This window comes from Colius striatus, chromosome 5 (genome assembly GCF_028858725.1).
Source record: "Colius striatus isolate bColStr4 chromosome 5, bColStr4.1.hap1, whole genome shotgun sequence".
NCBI classification, from domain to species: Eukaryota; Metazoa; Chordata; class Aves; order Coliiformes; family Coliidae; genus Colius; species Colius striatus.
In genome coordinates this window covers 21028209-21041396 of record NC_084763.1, presented here as the reverse complement: position 1 = coordinate 21041396, position 13188 = coordinate 21028209, and the positions used below count along the sequence as shown (strand labels likewise).

General features: G+C 38.5%; 1 protein-coding gene across 4 annotated transcripts in view; it reads right to left on the bottom strand.

Annotated features, from left to right (window-relative positions):
* TBC1D5 (TBC1 domain family member 5) overlaps positions 1-12930 on the bottom strand; it is a 327211-nt gene extending 314281 nt beyond the window's left edge. For all 4 annotated transcript variants that reach the window (XM_061996640.1, XM_061996639.1, XM_061996641.1 and 1 more), the window contains exon 1: positions 12753-12930. The gene's annotated coding sequence lies outside the window, so the exon portion shown is untranslated. The remainder of the gene's footprint in view (positions 1-12752) is intronic.
* Positions 12931-13188: the final 258 nt, after the last annotated feature.

The following is a 13188-nucleotide window of genomic DNA, read 5'->3' as shown; positions in this document are numbered from 1 at the left end:
GAAGTAGACTTTAATTTAGTACATACAGTCCACCTATAGGGCTCTAGTAAATTTTTGGTGGACTGTGGCAGCATTAACAGCATAGAAGAAGAAAGCCCACATGGTGACCTATCACAGAACAGCTCCTCCCAGCTTTTTTCCTACGTATCCACACTGCAATGCTGTTCTAGCACCACAGCTGTTTTCTGGCCAGAATACTCCAGACACCTTCTTAGGATCAAGTTTCATTGAAAGTAAAGAGATAATTTGCTTATAATACTATTCATTATATGTTTCATGTATCCAATTTAGAATTCAAAAATGTTTATATGTAGATATAACATCTTTTACACCAATGAAATAATGAAAAATCTCCCAGTACTTACTATGAAAGGGTTGGGAAAAGGAAAAACAAACATGAAATCCACAACAAAACAAAACCAGAACTATCACAAACCAAATCCCACTCTGTTTTTTTTTTTGTTGTTTTTTTTTTGTTTTTTATTCACTAGAGAATTATGAGAACAGGTGGTATTTGGAAATGCTTTTCATGAACTATTATAATCAAGAGAGACTGGGTGACACAAGTATATATATCCAAGACCCACTACAGCTGAATGGTCAAAGACGTGTAACACTAAGTGTGAGCATTTCAATGACTCAATGAGTAGGAGTTTTCTTAGTCAGTAAAAGATTATCAATTGGTCTTATACAAGTATCATTGAACATTTAGAAGTGTGAGGATCAGAAGTACAAGAAAAATCAAAGTAGAAAGATAATTCAGCCTTGCGTAGAACATGATCAGAAAACATCCAGACAAACAAAATGAATGTGCTTCTTCTAAGACATGTAGAGCTCATCATCTAAGACTCATTGCACCCAGTCAACAGACTGGGGCTAAATTCAGATGTAGCCTTTCCCATCCAGTCCAGTGTTGGTTTTTATTTGCTTATTTTTGGTGACAGACATTTTCTTTGACATTCCCTAACAAATACCACTTAGAGGGACTTGACAATATGTACAAGAGGGCAGACAGTGAGCAGACATCTCATGGTTACCAGTCACTCCTCACTATATTTCTGCAAAACGGCATTTCAATTGAAAGTTGAATTGGTCAGAGGGAAATAAAAGTACAACTTTAATCCCACCTCTCCACTTTAATTTCTTCTAGACCTAGAGGAGATAGATCTCTGCCATTCCACCATCAAGGTGCAGCTGGGTGACTAAGAGACTCGATGTCAGACTCTTTTCTATTAGAGAGGTCACAAAGAAATTGTCCTCAAGAGACACAGTCATTTGAGGACACAGGGACATTGAGGTTTTATTTGTTTTTCCTTCTTCTATCATAGTATTAATAACTACTCTTTCAAGAACTATTGTAACATATATATATATTGTAACTTATACATGTATACATGCTCATGCCCAGCAAAGTCCAGTGCAGTCAGATGATCTGTGACCAACTGTCACAGATGACAGAGCTTACAGTAGGGTGTGGAACTTGGAGCTCTGGCTCTAAGACAGTCCACTTCAGAAACACTGAAGAGGTCAAATGGCAGAACCAGAGCTGAGAAGACAGTATCAAAAGAAAAACTCCAGGGTGGAAGAGAGTATTTATCTCTCTGTCTCTTGTCTAGGCAAGATGATAAATGCCAGTTTTGTAGTTTTTCATTTGTTTACATGTATATGTGATACAGAAAGTCTGCCTGCATTTCAATTTCAGTTCACTATCTGTCATCCTTTACCTGTGTCACGAGGGCGATGTATCAGATTGGTGGCACAGACATTCTTTGAGAGGAACTGACAGTAAAACAGCTTCAGCCTCAGAAAAGGCAAATGTCAAATGAAAGTAAAAATACTTTGAAACATTCTGTAAAGATGGTGAAAGTACAGAGATACATCTTAAGTTACAGGGAAGAGTCTGGCTCTTAAGATATCAGAAGGGATAGAAAGTCATAGTATACAGTGGATGCTATAAACAGATATGGCAATGAATCATGATAAAGCCATTACCAGCTGCAACAACAGAATTCTGGAATTGACACTTGCTTCAGCTCCTTCAAACTAAGCAAAATAAACAAGAAAATTGGCATGGCCATAACGCTTCACTAAGGAAAATTCTTAACTATAGACAGGAATTAGTCTCAAGTGAAATGGCAGTTAATTTATTGCTGTCACTTCAGGATACTTTTCAATGATGAAATCACTGAAAACTGTAACTGAGGACTTGGGAAGATAAATTCTCTCATGTTGAAAAAATGAAACTGTTACTCAGCCTTCATTTAAAGTTAACCTGAATAATAATTTCAGAAGTTGTCTGGTCAGGGTGAGAAAGAAACACTAGCTGAAACACAATACTAGCAATCTAGAGACTTGCTGGACACCTGAGTGTCTCTTTTTTTTTTTCTTAAGAGTAGAGAGTACAGATAGTATACCAAGCACATCAGAAATAGTGTCAGCTTAATGTACTACTAGAGATTTTTTTTTCCTAAAGTAACTAGAGTATTTGAGGAAAATGAGAAATCCTTGAGTTTCTTGCTTATTATCAAATATACCTTTGTCACCACTCAGGTTCAAAATGAAGTGATCTTCATCAGCTTCTCTTCATCTTCCAGTATATTCAGATCTCATGTGAAACTTTCTTACTTTTGCTGTTGTTTTTAATAATAACCTGTATGACTCAACCTGCCTAAAATACTCATTTTTCCCCAGGCACCCATGCAATCCAACTCACCTCCCAATCAATCCATGCAGTACACAACCTTTAAAATGCAAATCTCACTGGTTGTCCAAGTCTTCAATAACTGTAAAGACAGCTATCTTTAATGTCCAAGCTTCTCATCACTAAATTTACATTATTCTCTCTGCTTGTATCTGTATCACTGTAAAATATTTTACAATAAATTGAAGACAACCTTAGCAAAAAGCCTACTCCCACAAATGCAGTTAGCCTTTAAAATCTGCTTCAATATCTAAAACTGTATCTTTATTGGTAGTGTATTTGCTCTTCCTTGACCACATCTCTTTTTAGTGAGCAGTTATGTGAAGCTTAGCTGCCTACTGTGGTTAACCCACAACACTACCTTACAATCATTTCTGTTGCAGCTGGACTTAGTCATGGCTTGAAAACACAGAAGCAGAGGAGCTTGACTGATTGCTGTGCACGTGAAATAAAGAATAATGAAAAGCAAGGGTTCAAGGCACATGCTGTGTTTTGTTGAGTTTCATTTTATTAATTTTTTCCAGAAAGTGGAATTTTTGAAGTATGCTAGCTTCTTTCATGCTCAAAAAAGTCCAGGGCTGTAAAGCACTAGGGCAGAGTGAGAGAAACAGGTAAGAGACATGCAGTGTTAAAAAAATTAAAAAAATTAAAAAAAGAAAAAAAAAAAAGCCTCTCCCTCTCAAAGACCAAAAAAAGGGGGGAAAAAAAAGCTATTTAACCTGTTTCAGCTCTAGCCACCTCACTCCCCATCCAGCCATTCTCCTTTCTCAAGCTTATATGGCTTGAGCTAGATTGATTCATTCCTTCCAGAAGCAGATGGGCTGAGTCCATCCAAAATAGGAGATTACCCTGAGTCTTGCTGAAAGCTACCTTGAAACACTGGCAAAAAACTATCTGTATTAGCAGATGTCTAACATGCTCATGCACTAAACGATAAATAACAGCAGCTCTAGAAAATGAAGCACTCTGATCAACCTACAAAATTACAGCATGAGTCTATCAATATACTTATATCCCAATCTGGGTAAGCTGTTACAAGAAGGAAAATGATGTTCACTCAGCCCACATTTGCCCTCTTCTCAGATAAAATTACTCACACTGGAAATTATAACCATGACTGATCATACACTATTACTGTAAATTAATGTAAAAATGTAGTCTCATCCAACAGCTATGAAACAGTTACAGCATGCTCTAAAACAGCTACAGCATGCCCTAATTCTTGGCATATGTCAGTTGTGACTACTGACTTATAGGTAGAACTACATATTTTTCTTCTAACATGCAAGAACTTTGACAGGTTATGTAAAATCCCTGAAGAGCAGAACAAAAATGTTTAACATACTAAAAACAGATCAGGACTTTTCTCCTGATCTGAGGAGAGGCTATATGGTACACAGGACTGCTATTAAAGTAACACAGCACCTCTGCTAGATTTGCAACATCTGATAGTGCCACTTGTTCATTGAATGTGTACCTCAGTCCATCCCAGGTGTGCACAATGTCAAAGTGGAGCTATGTCCAATGATGGAGGCTGCTACTGTTCTTTGCTCCTCCCCATTTATTTTCACCTGCATGGAACCTTGCCAGAAATGCATTCTGCCTTTATGGGTAAAAGCAGTACGACTGCACCAAATACGTCTGATATCATCATTATAAATGGTTATTAAAAATTAATGTTAAGTCCAATATATGCTTTAATTTCTTCTCAAGTAAAGAATTCCTCTCACTTTACCTTAAGAACATACTTAAGACTCTAGAGAAAAGTCATAAGAGACAAAAGACTGGGCAGCTTTCCATCTCTGCACACGAAGCTTGACATTTTATCTAAAAGGTACACCAAATCAACAAACAACTTCAACAATTAAAGGCAGGAAACAAAAGCAACCAGCAAACTGCCCAGATCCATATACAGTTCTGAAAAATCTGTAGTATGAAAGACACCACAAACAGTTGTTAATTTGCTAAAAATGCAGAAGCCAAATCTTGCTCTATTCTTATCTCATTCTGTCATTCTGTCTATCCCTTAAATCTCTTTTGAATCCCCTGACTTGCAGTTGAGCCTCAACTGTCATCTTGTACCTGAATCAAGTAACCTTCCAATCAAAGACATTGGAAGTGTAATAAATAGATGCTGGGACCACTGCACAAACTCAAAAACCAAAGTAGCTTTCTACTAAGTGAAATCCAGCCTGACTATTAGAAAGAAATCCTGTGGAAAAGGGACACTAAAGTTCAAAGCGTATGCTGCCTTACACATAGCCAGAGTAAGGGATATTTCAGAAATGCTATATAGGAACAAATTTTAAATTTCAAATTAAGTTAATTTTGGGTAGTTATTTCTAAAGTAATACTCAAAGTACCAACGTAAAATTTCAAAGGGCGTTTCATGACATGACAATATAAGTACTTCTCCAGAAAATTCACAAACAAAAAGCTCAAGTTTACCTTCATTCATAAAACACTCTCATTTTTTCTAACCTGCTTCCTTTGAAAAGCACATTTGAAAAAGAGAATCCAAGTCTTAATTTTAATGCACACACTCCATCATTCTAAAACACCAGCTTTTCTATTCCTTTCTTTTTAGTTTCCAAGACATTGACATTTGATTGAATGTTTCGAATTTTTGGTTTAGTGCACAATGAACATCTACCACTGAAGAAATCTTTCCACTGATTGGGACGCGAGTTTCCTCTGATTACAGGAAGTCAGAGACTTCCAACTTGTTGAACTTTCCTCTCTTTGCTTTCATCCACTGTGTTCCCATCCAGTCGCAAAACATAAATTTACAGGAGTCGAGATTTCCTCATACTTCAAAAGAAAAGAGTCTTTTCAATACTACCAGCTGCTTTCATGAAGCAGTAAAACTGGCAAGGGACAACATGTAGAAGTATTATATATAAATGTGAATCTACAACAAAAGCCAAAGGAGGTGAAATCTTTGGCCTGTTAGCCTTGACTACTTAACGCATTGTACATAAAGATTATAGGGTATAACAAACTTCTAAAGGTATCATCACAAGCAGCACCAGTTTCAGTTTTCAGTCTACAAAAAAATACACACATGTATATATATATATATATATAAAATTAGTTAGGTATTTGAATTTATTAACTTTTCCCCAAACTCTGTATATTTATGAACACCATAGGTATACATGTAAATGATGCAAACTAAAAATTTCTCAGGCCTAAAGGAGGAAACACTATGCTATTGACTCATGAGTAACCAAAAGACAAGGAAGGCTTCTACATATTTTTTTAAATATGTGGTTCCAATAGAAATAACAGGCTCTATTTGCTGCAAGTGTTCAAGCCACTGTTCTCAAAGTGCAGATAAGGTTTAGAGGAAGCAGGACATACAAAACAAGCATGAGTATCTGTTGCGAGCCACTTTTCTCACTAAATAAATTATTAACATCCCCAGAAAAATTATCAAATTAGCTATCGGATTTCCATTAAGAGAAGTGCTCTAAATCTTTACTATTTGTCCCATAAGCATTAGTACCATTATTCTTACATCTACTCCTTCACTATATTTCTCAAATTTATTTTACATAGTCTACTGTTTAACATAGAATCATAAAATGGTAAGGGTTGGAAAGGACCTTTAGAGATCATCTAGTTCAACCCCCCTGCAGAAGCAGGTCAGCCTAGATCAGGTTGCACAGGATCATGTCCAGGCAGGTCGTGAAGACCTCCAAGGAAGGAGACTCCACAACCCCTCTGGGCAGCCTGTGCCAGGGCTCCCTCACCCTCACAGTTAAACAGGTTTTTTTTTAAGTGAAACTTTTTGTGTTCCAGCTTCATCCCATTACCAACATGTTTAAATTGCTTTTCTCCCATTTAACAAACTCATTTAAATTGTGTGATTTATTAGATTTTTTTTTTACAGTCTGCTCCTGCATTAGCTGTGATGTGATCTTATAAAATATGGGTTCTAACTGGAGCTTCTCTTTTGAGTTCCTGTTTGGCATTGAATAAGTCACTTCCCTCTCACTGAAAATGATTAATGCTATCTTCATTTGTAGATGAAAGGCTCTATGAAACTCTAAAATGTTACTCACAAATACTCCAGATAAAGTCTAGACAAGATGGTACAAGAAATCAAAGTACCCCTTTGACGCTGGATCCTCTTCGTCAGATTTACAGTGCAGAAAGGATGTTGATATGAGAATGATCACGAAAAAAACATGAAACAAACCATTACAGGCTTTAGTCTCTACTTTTGAAGGAAATCAAACTTACATCTGAAAGGTCAGTGGGAACACTGACAAACCCTTTAAAAGCAGAGATTATTGAAAACCCAATCACGGTTTAAGAAAATAACTTTGAAAGGGAATCTGTTGGGGAAGATCAGAAAATAGATCAACAACTTTCAACTCTGCAACATGCCAAGCTTCAATCAATAAAACAAAGGTGGATCTTCATCTAGATATATATGTCGTCTTGCTGTGAACAACAGGAGTGAAAAAAAAAAGGCTACAGAAAAGAGTATGTATATCCACATCATACATGACGCAGGAATCGCTGGTCACATCCACCAGTGTTAATGGAAATTTCCAGGAGACAGAATACAATCATATTCATCAACACCATGTGAGATCAATAACATTAAAAAGTATAAGTAAATGGACAGCATGCTGGCAATTAAAATCTGTTGTGTTGACACATCTAAAGCAGAGCACAGAAGAAATACCAGCGCTGCTCAAGAAACTACTGAGCTTTAAGATACTTTTAACAATTCAGAAAACAGACCTGAGCATGACAGTGGGAAGGTAGATTATAAATACAATTTTGTACAATTTGTAAAAAGATTACATATTTCTCTGAATAATGAAAATGTTCATCTATTATAAAATTACATAACAGCAAGAAACATCCTAGGGGGAAAACACTTAAGTTTAGCACTGTAAACCCTTGTACACTAACAAGAATTTGAGAAGCTCCACAGTACAGCTGTTATTCCATAACTGGGGATGTCTTTGTAACTTCCTTTAAAATAACTGCTGTTGGTCAATGTGACAAAACAGTCTGAATGACAATTTATTGAATGCAAGGTACAATTCTTATGCTAACAAAAGAGTGAAATATAATTGTCAAAAACATACTTTTACGGTTCTTTACAGAGTCATTAAAACTTTCAATAAGTGCCATACCTTCTCAAAATTCAAGTCTATTGTCAATACACATCAAACAGCTATACTTCTTCCCAACTAGAAAAAGGTCAAAAGTCCATTTATAAAAAAGCTAGAGATTAAATCAATTAAATCACTAATTATCAAGCAAGATCAATACAGGATTAAAAAAGTCATTCAGACATTCGTTACCTGACAGTTCAGAACCCAAGGACACTGACTATATATGGGTCCATGGGTTATATAAGACAGCTCACTCAGAAGGCAGTGACAGCAGAGGTCTGTTACAGACCACAAGTTTAAACTAGAAAACAGTAGGATTTTTTTTTAAAGTCCATATTTGCAATGTGCTGAAACAAAAAGGTCAAACCAAAGTCTTTAATAACGAAACCTAATATCTCAGGATCTTATGTAGCCAATAGTAAAAGCATTAGGTTTTAAAAATTACTGGCAATGATTTTCTAGCAGCATCCATCATAACCAACACAGAGAAATTACCATATATCACATTATGTTGGCTAAAATGAGTTAGTCACTGGACTAGAAATTGGGGATAGTCTAAGACAAAAGCAGCAAGTGTAAGGAAAAAAAAAAGAAGGATCGACAATGTAGAAAAGAGGAGGTGTGGAAAAGAGGAGGCTGGATGACCATCAACATAAATCCGAGATACAAAGTATAGAAACTGAGAGACATAAAACATTCATATATGATACAGCCAAGAGTGTTAACAAGAAACACCACCTCAGCAACGGTAGATGCCCATGACTAGACAGAGGTAACACAAATGTTAAAAATTTTAAGGAAAGATCAAAAATAGTCAATAAATACTTTCATTCTATAGTTAGAAAGATTCAAAATGGTATAATTGTATCACATTTTATTGATTTTGTTTCCAACTCACTTGTTAAACAGATGTTCAAGATCAGATGTTAAAAAACATTGAGAGACAAACACTTTTAAATCAGCATACTTGTTAAACTTATCAAAGAGTCCTAGAGTAGTCAGGCCAGCAAATCTATGATATGTTGATGCTCCTTTATAACTATGTATTTTAAAATCTGTATCTGTCTTTAAATGCTAGGGTCTGACACCATGCAGAGGAGTGAAAACACAGTGTCAAAGGGACAAATCAAGATTTAAGGCAGTCTGATACCATAGAGAATTCAGGCAAGATAACAAGAACCAGTGAAAGACAGATGCATTCAAATGTATTCAAACAATAATTGCATGCCTTATTTTTAAATAGTGGAAAAGATGAATCACTGAAACAAGTCATCCAGAGAAAGAAATGGTGGATTCTCAGTATCTTGATAGACTTAGGAAAAAAAAAAAAAAAGCTTAGCCAACTAGAAGTTAAGAGAACAAATCCATTGAGACAAGAGCTGATGTTGTAATACATTTAAGGTGAAATGTTCGTGTACCAAGATAGATGTGATCCCCACTGTAATGCTCCACTACCTAATGCAGTGCTAAATGCAAGTCATGAACTTGAGCAAGCACATGAACTTTCACAAACACACACAACTAGATTAGTTAGTCGTGTGGTAGTATTCTTTAATAAACCTAAAATAACTATTTGCCAGCCCATTAACAGAACAAAAAGCCCCACAAGTAGTACAAAAGGAAAATGCTGAGTTTTTTTAAACAGAACACGAATACCAGGAGACCATCTCTTTTCTGCTGCTTTCAGTTCAACATCCGTGACATGTGATCCTTCCTATTACTTTTAAACATTTCCAAACAAACTTCAGGTCATGTTATGACTCAGTGCTTTTGGGAAATCTACATCTAACCACTAACAGATGCAAAATACACATTTCTATTCTGTTTTGTAATTTTTCTACTTTTATCCAAAATATGTTAAATGTTGAATGTTCATCTCTAAGATCTATCTGTATACAGTCTAACTGCTCCAATATGGCTACACTGTCTTATCCCAGCCCTCAGAGTATAAAAAGGGTCAACTGCTCCTCAAAGACTGTCATCTACAGAGTCCTGAAAGATCCAGAGTAATTACACTTTCCTTTCTTTCTATTCAACATCAATAAAAAGAATACAAATTATCAGATTATAACGTTATCCATGACAGGGACCTCAAACTCAGCATCGTTTTCAAGTCCAGAAGCTGCAACACCAAGAAAAGCAAAAAACCAAGCATCTGGGTAACTGATAAAAACATTCCTCAGTAAAACAGACTGCAATGGAAACCTTCCTAAAACCTGGAAATGCTAACAGCTATATCCTCTTTTTTGAAGGTCAAAAAGGAGAGTTTAAGCCTCGCTAATGTAACAAGCAAAACCAGCCACTCCTTCTATAACATTTAACAGTCCTCTCCCTCTGAGAGCACAAATCAACCAAAGATCTGTGTTTTTACAGACTACAGACTGACTGCTTTGGGCACTTTCCTGACTTAGAAGAAAAAAAACCACACAAAACCTAGAGCTTACTACAGAGCAGCATAGAATCTAACCCAAAACAGTTTAGATAACATACCCCATTTGCACTCTGCAGACATCACCAGCTTCTGATCCAAAACGCTCTTAGACATGCTAATCAACAAAACCTCAAATGGACTAGGAACTGATTATCTTAGAAACTGTCTATCCTCCACAATTCTCAGCAACAGCTGTTGGCAATTACAGCAGCATACCTAACAGTTTAAGATAAAACTCCTAAGGATGGAGCACAGAGTAAACTTTCTAAGACTTTGTCAACAAATCCTTTCAGGGCAAAGTGTAAACCATTTTTTTGCATTGCCCTTCCCCTGAGAAAAATGAAGTTATAATAGCAACCACCACGAGAAGAGAGCAAAGATGATCTCTATGTTAGTGTAAATCATAGGCAGGCAGAGGATGTATAACACATTTCCACCAAATCACATTTTTCTTGCACATTAATAAGAAGTACCAAAGTCCAAAAGACACCAACTGCAAACAAAAAAAGGAAATTAACAATTTTTGAGAAAAGCCAACACCGTAAAAAGAATGCAAAGAATGAAAAATATGAGACGTTTCCACCTACATCTCTCAAAGGTAAGTGCCACTCTTGCAGGTGCCACAGTATTTTAAGAAGAGCTCTGAACTATTTCTGTGTGACCAATGTGATTGGCTAATATCACAGCAGAAACTGAAAAACTATCTGTAAAAAATCAAGTTTGTGGCTTTTCTCAGATTTCTGAGAAAGTGAAATGAAGTGATACATACAAGAATCTCATAAGCTTAATTAACTGCTAAACAAAGGTACCAACACAAGCCTTATTTAGTTGCCTTCCTCATCTTACTAACAAAAGAATGTCATGAATATCTTCTGACATGTTGAGTTTTCCTAAGTTTACCATATCTGTAGTATCTAAATTATGAAGCCATCATAAAATCTAGAAGGGAGAAAAAATGCAGTCTTCCCAGTATGCACTTGTAAATAAAAATTGTAACTGCTCATGGCCTTACACTTTGTTCACAGTTCATATCAGGGTAAGCTCTTGTTGTTGGCTCAGCAACAGAGTTGCCAGTTTCAGGTAAGAAAATATAAACAAAGTTTAAAGAATCAAGACTTCCTTTGGACTAGGCAGTGTCTCATTCAGTGTTTACCTAATAATCTGAATATATTGCAACACAACCTGAATTGTAACAACTCCAGTAAACACTACTGTCATGTATATATACATATGACCTTTAGAGTAACATTTGGGCCATATATGGGCCATAAAAAAAAAGTTAACTGAAAGTTTCATGACCTTCAAACTTTTAAAAATATTTTCAATATCAACAATCAGCTCACATTTATTTGGAGTATATTTTGGAAGCTTTAGTTTTCCATAGAGGAGGTACTATCAGTAAATAGCTGAATTAGTGTGTGGCAAGTTACAGATCTGATAAATAACTTTAATGAGGTTTTGTTGGTCTCAAAAGAAATATTTTTATGTGGTGCTTTATAACGTAAGGGAAGGTAAACAGAATTACAGAAAGTAATGCAGTGTATGGATACTGTGGAGTGGCAGACCTCGAAGAGTAGTCTTGTCTCCTGACTCCCACCCCAGAACGTTTTGGAACGTGATTCTTTCACATATATACCACTTTCGCACATATATACAACTAAAGCAACGTTATGCCAATAAGATGGGACAACTACTTTGTAAAAGCAGATCATAAAGCCTCCAGGATGCGTAACAAAGTTGAACATATTGCTAAATTGAACTATTGTTGGGTATGGTACAGCAATCTGAGAGCATAGAACTCTCCAACTGCAGCCCTTGCACTGAAATCCAGACTTGTACACTACTACCATACCCTAAAAGAAAAACCAGTTAAACATCCATCACTGACGGCAATAAACTAAACAGCTAGCACAGATGAGTCAGATTGGTGAGAACAGGGAGAAAAAAGGCTCTGGGGCTGGAAAAGTGTAGGGAAACTAAGCTGCTTCTGAAAACTCTTTTTCAAGGCCTGGAGAAGAAAAAAAAAATCATGGAGACCTTAACTTCCTTCTTCAGCCACCAGAATCACCAGCAACATTAAAAAAAACCCCTCCAGAGTGGGAAACCTTGTGACTAATCTGCCTCCTCCTCCCTCCCAGAAACGAAGCTCTGGCTCAAGAGATCCCTGATGGGGAGCACCTGCCCTCAGCACGCCTTGGGCCGAACACCGGGCCGCCGCCCGCTCCGGCGGGCAGCCCCGTGGGAAAGAGCGTGAGGAGGCCGAGGAGCGGCGGCGGCAGCCCGGTACGCGCAGGCCTCACCGCCCCAGCTGGCCCCGTTGCTGCCCGCTGACGGCCGGGAGTGCGGTGGGACCAGGCGCCGCCGAGAAGACGCCTCGGCTGGGGCCGGGACGCGGGGGGCGACACGCTGACTGCTGGGAGGCCGGCGGGGAGGGGGGCAAGCGGGTTAAAGGGAGCAGATGCTCTGGGGCTGGTTTTACCTGCTGCTGCTGCTGCCTGCAGTGGCATGAAGATCTGGCTCAGCCTCTCTCTCCCTCCCCGCCTCCCTCCCTCCCTCCCTGCGCGGCACACAGACCCTCGCGCCGACCTGGCGCCCTGTGAGGGACGCGGGGCAGGGGGAAGCGATGGGGGAGGCCCGGGGAAGGGAAGGGGAAGGGCTCGCTGCCCGCACGCGGGAACGCGCGATGGCGCCGCCCACCCACCCCTCGGCTCTCTCTGCGCAGGCGCCCGCCGCACCGTGAGGCCGTGGCTGCCCACAGTCTGCCGCGCCGCGCCTGCTCCGGCCGCACGCCGCCGCCGCGGGTGGGCGCGGGGCTTGGGGTGCTCGGAGAGCGGGGACATCGCGGCCTGCCTGGGCCGCCGAGGAGAAGGAGGAGGAGGGCAAGAAGAAGGGCGGGAATAGGGATGAGCGTGTGT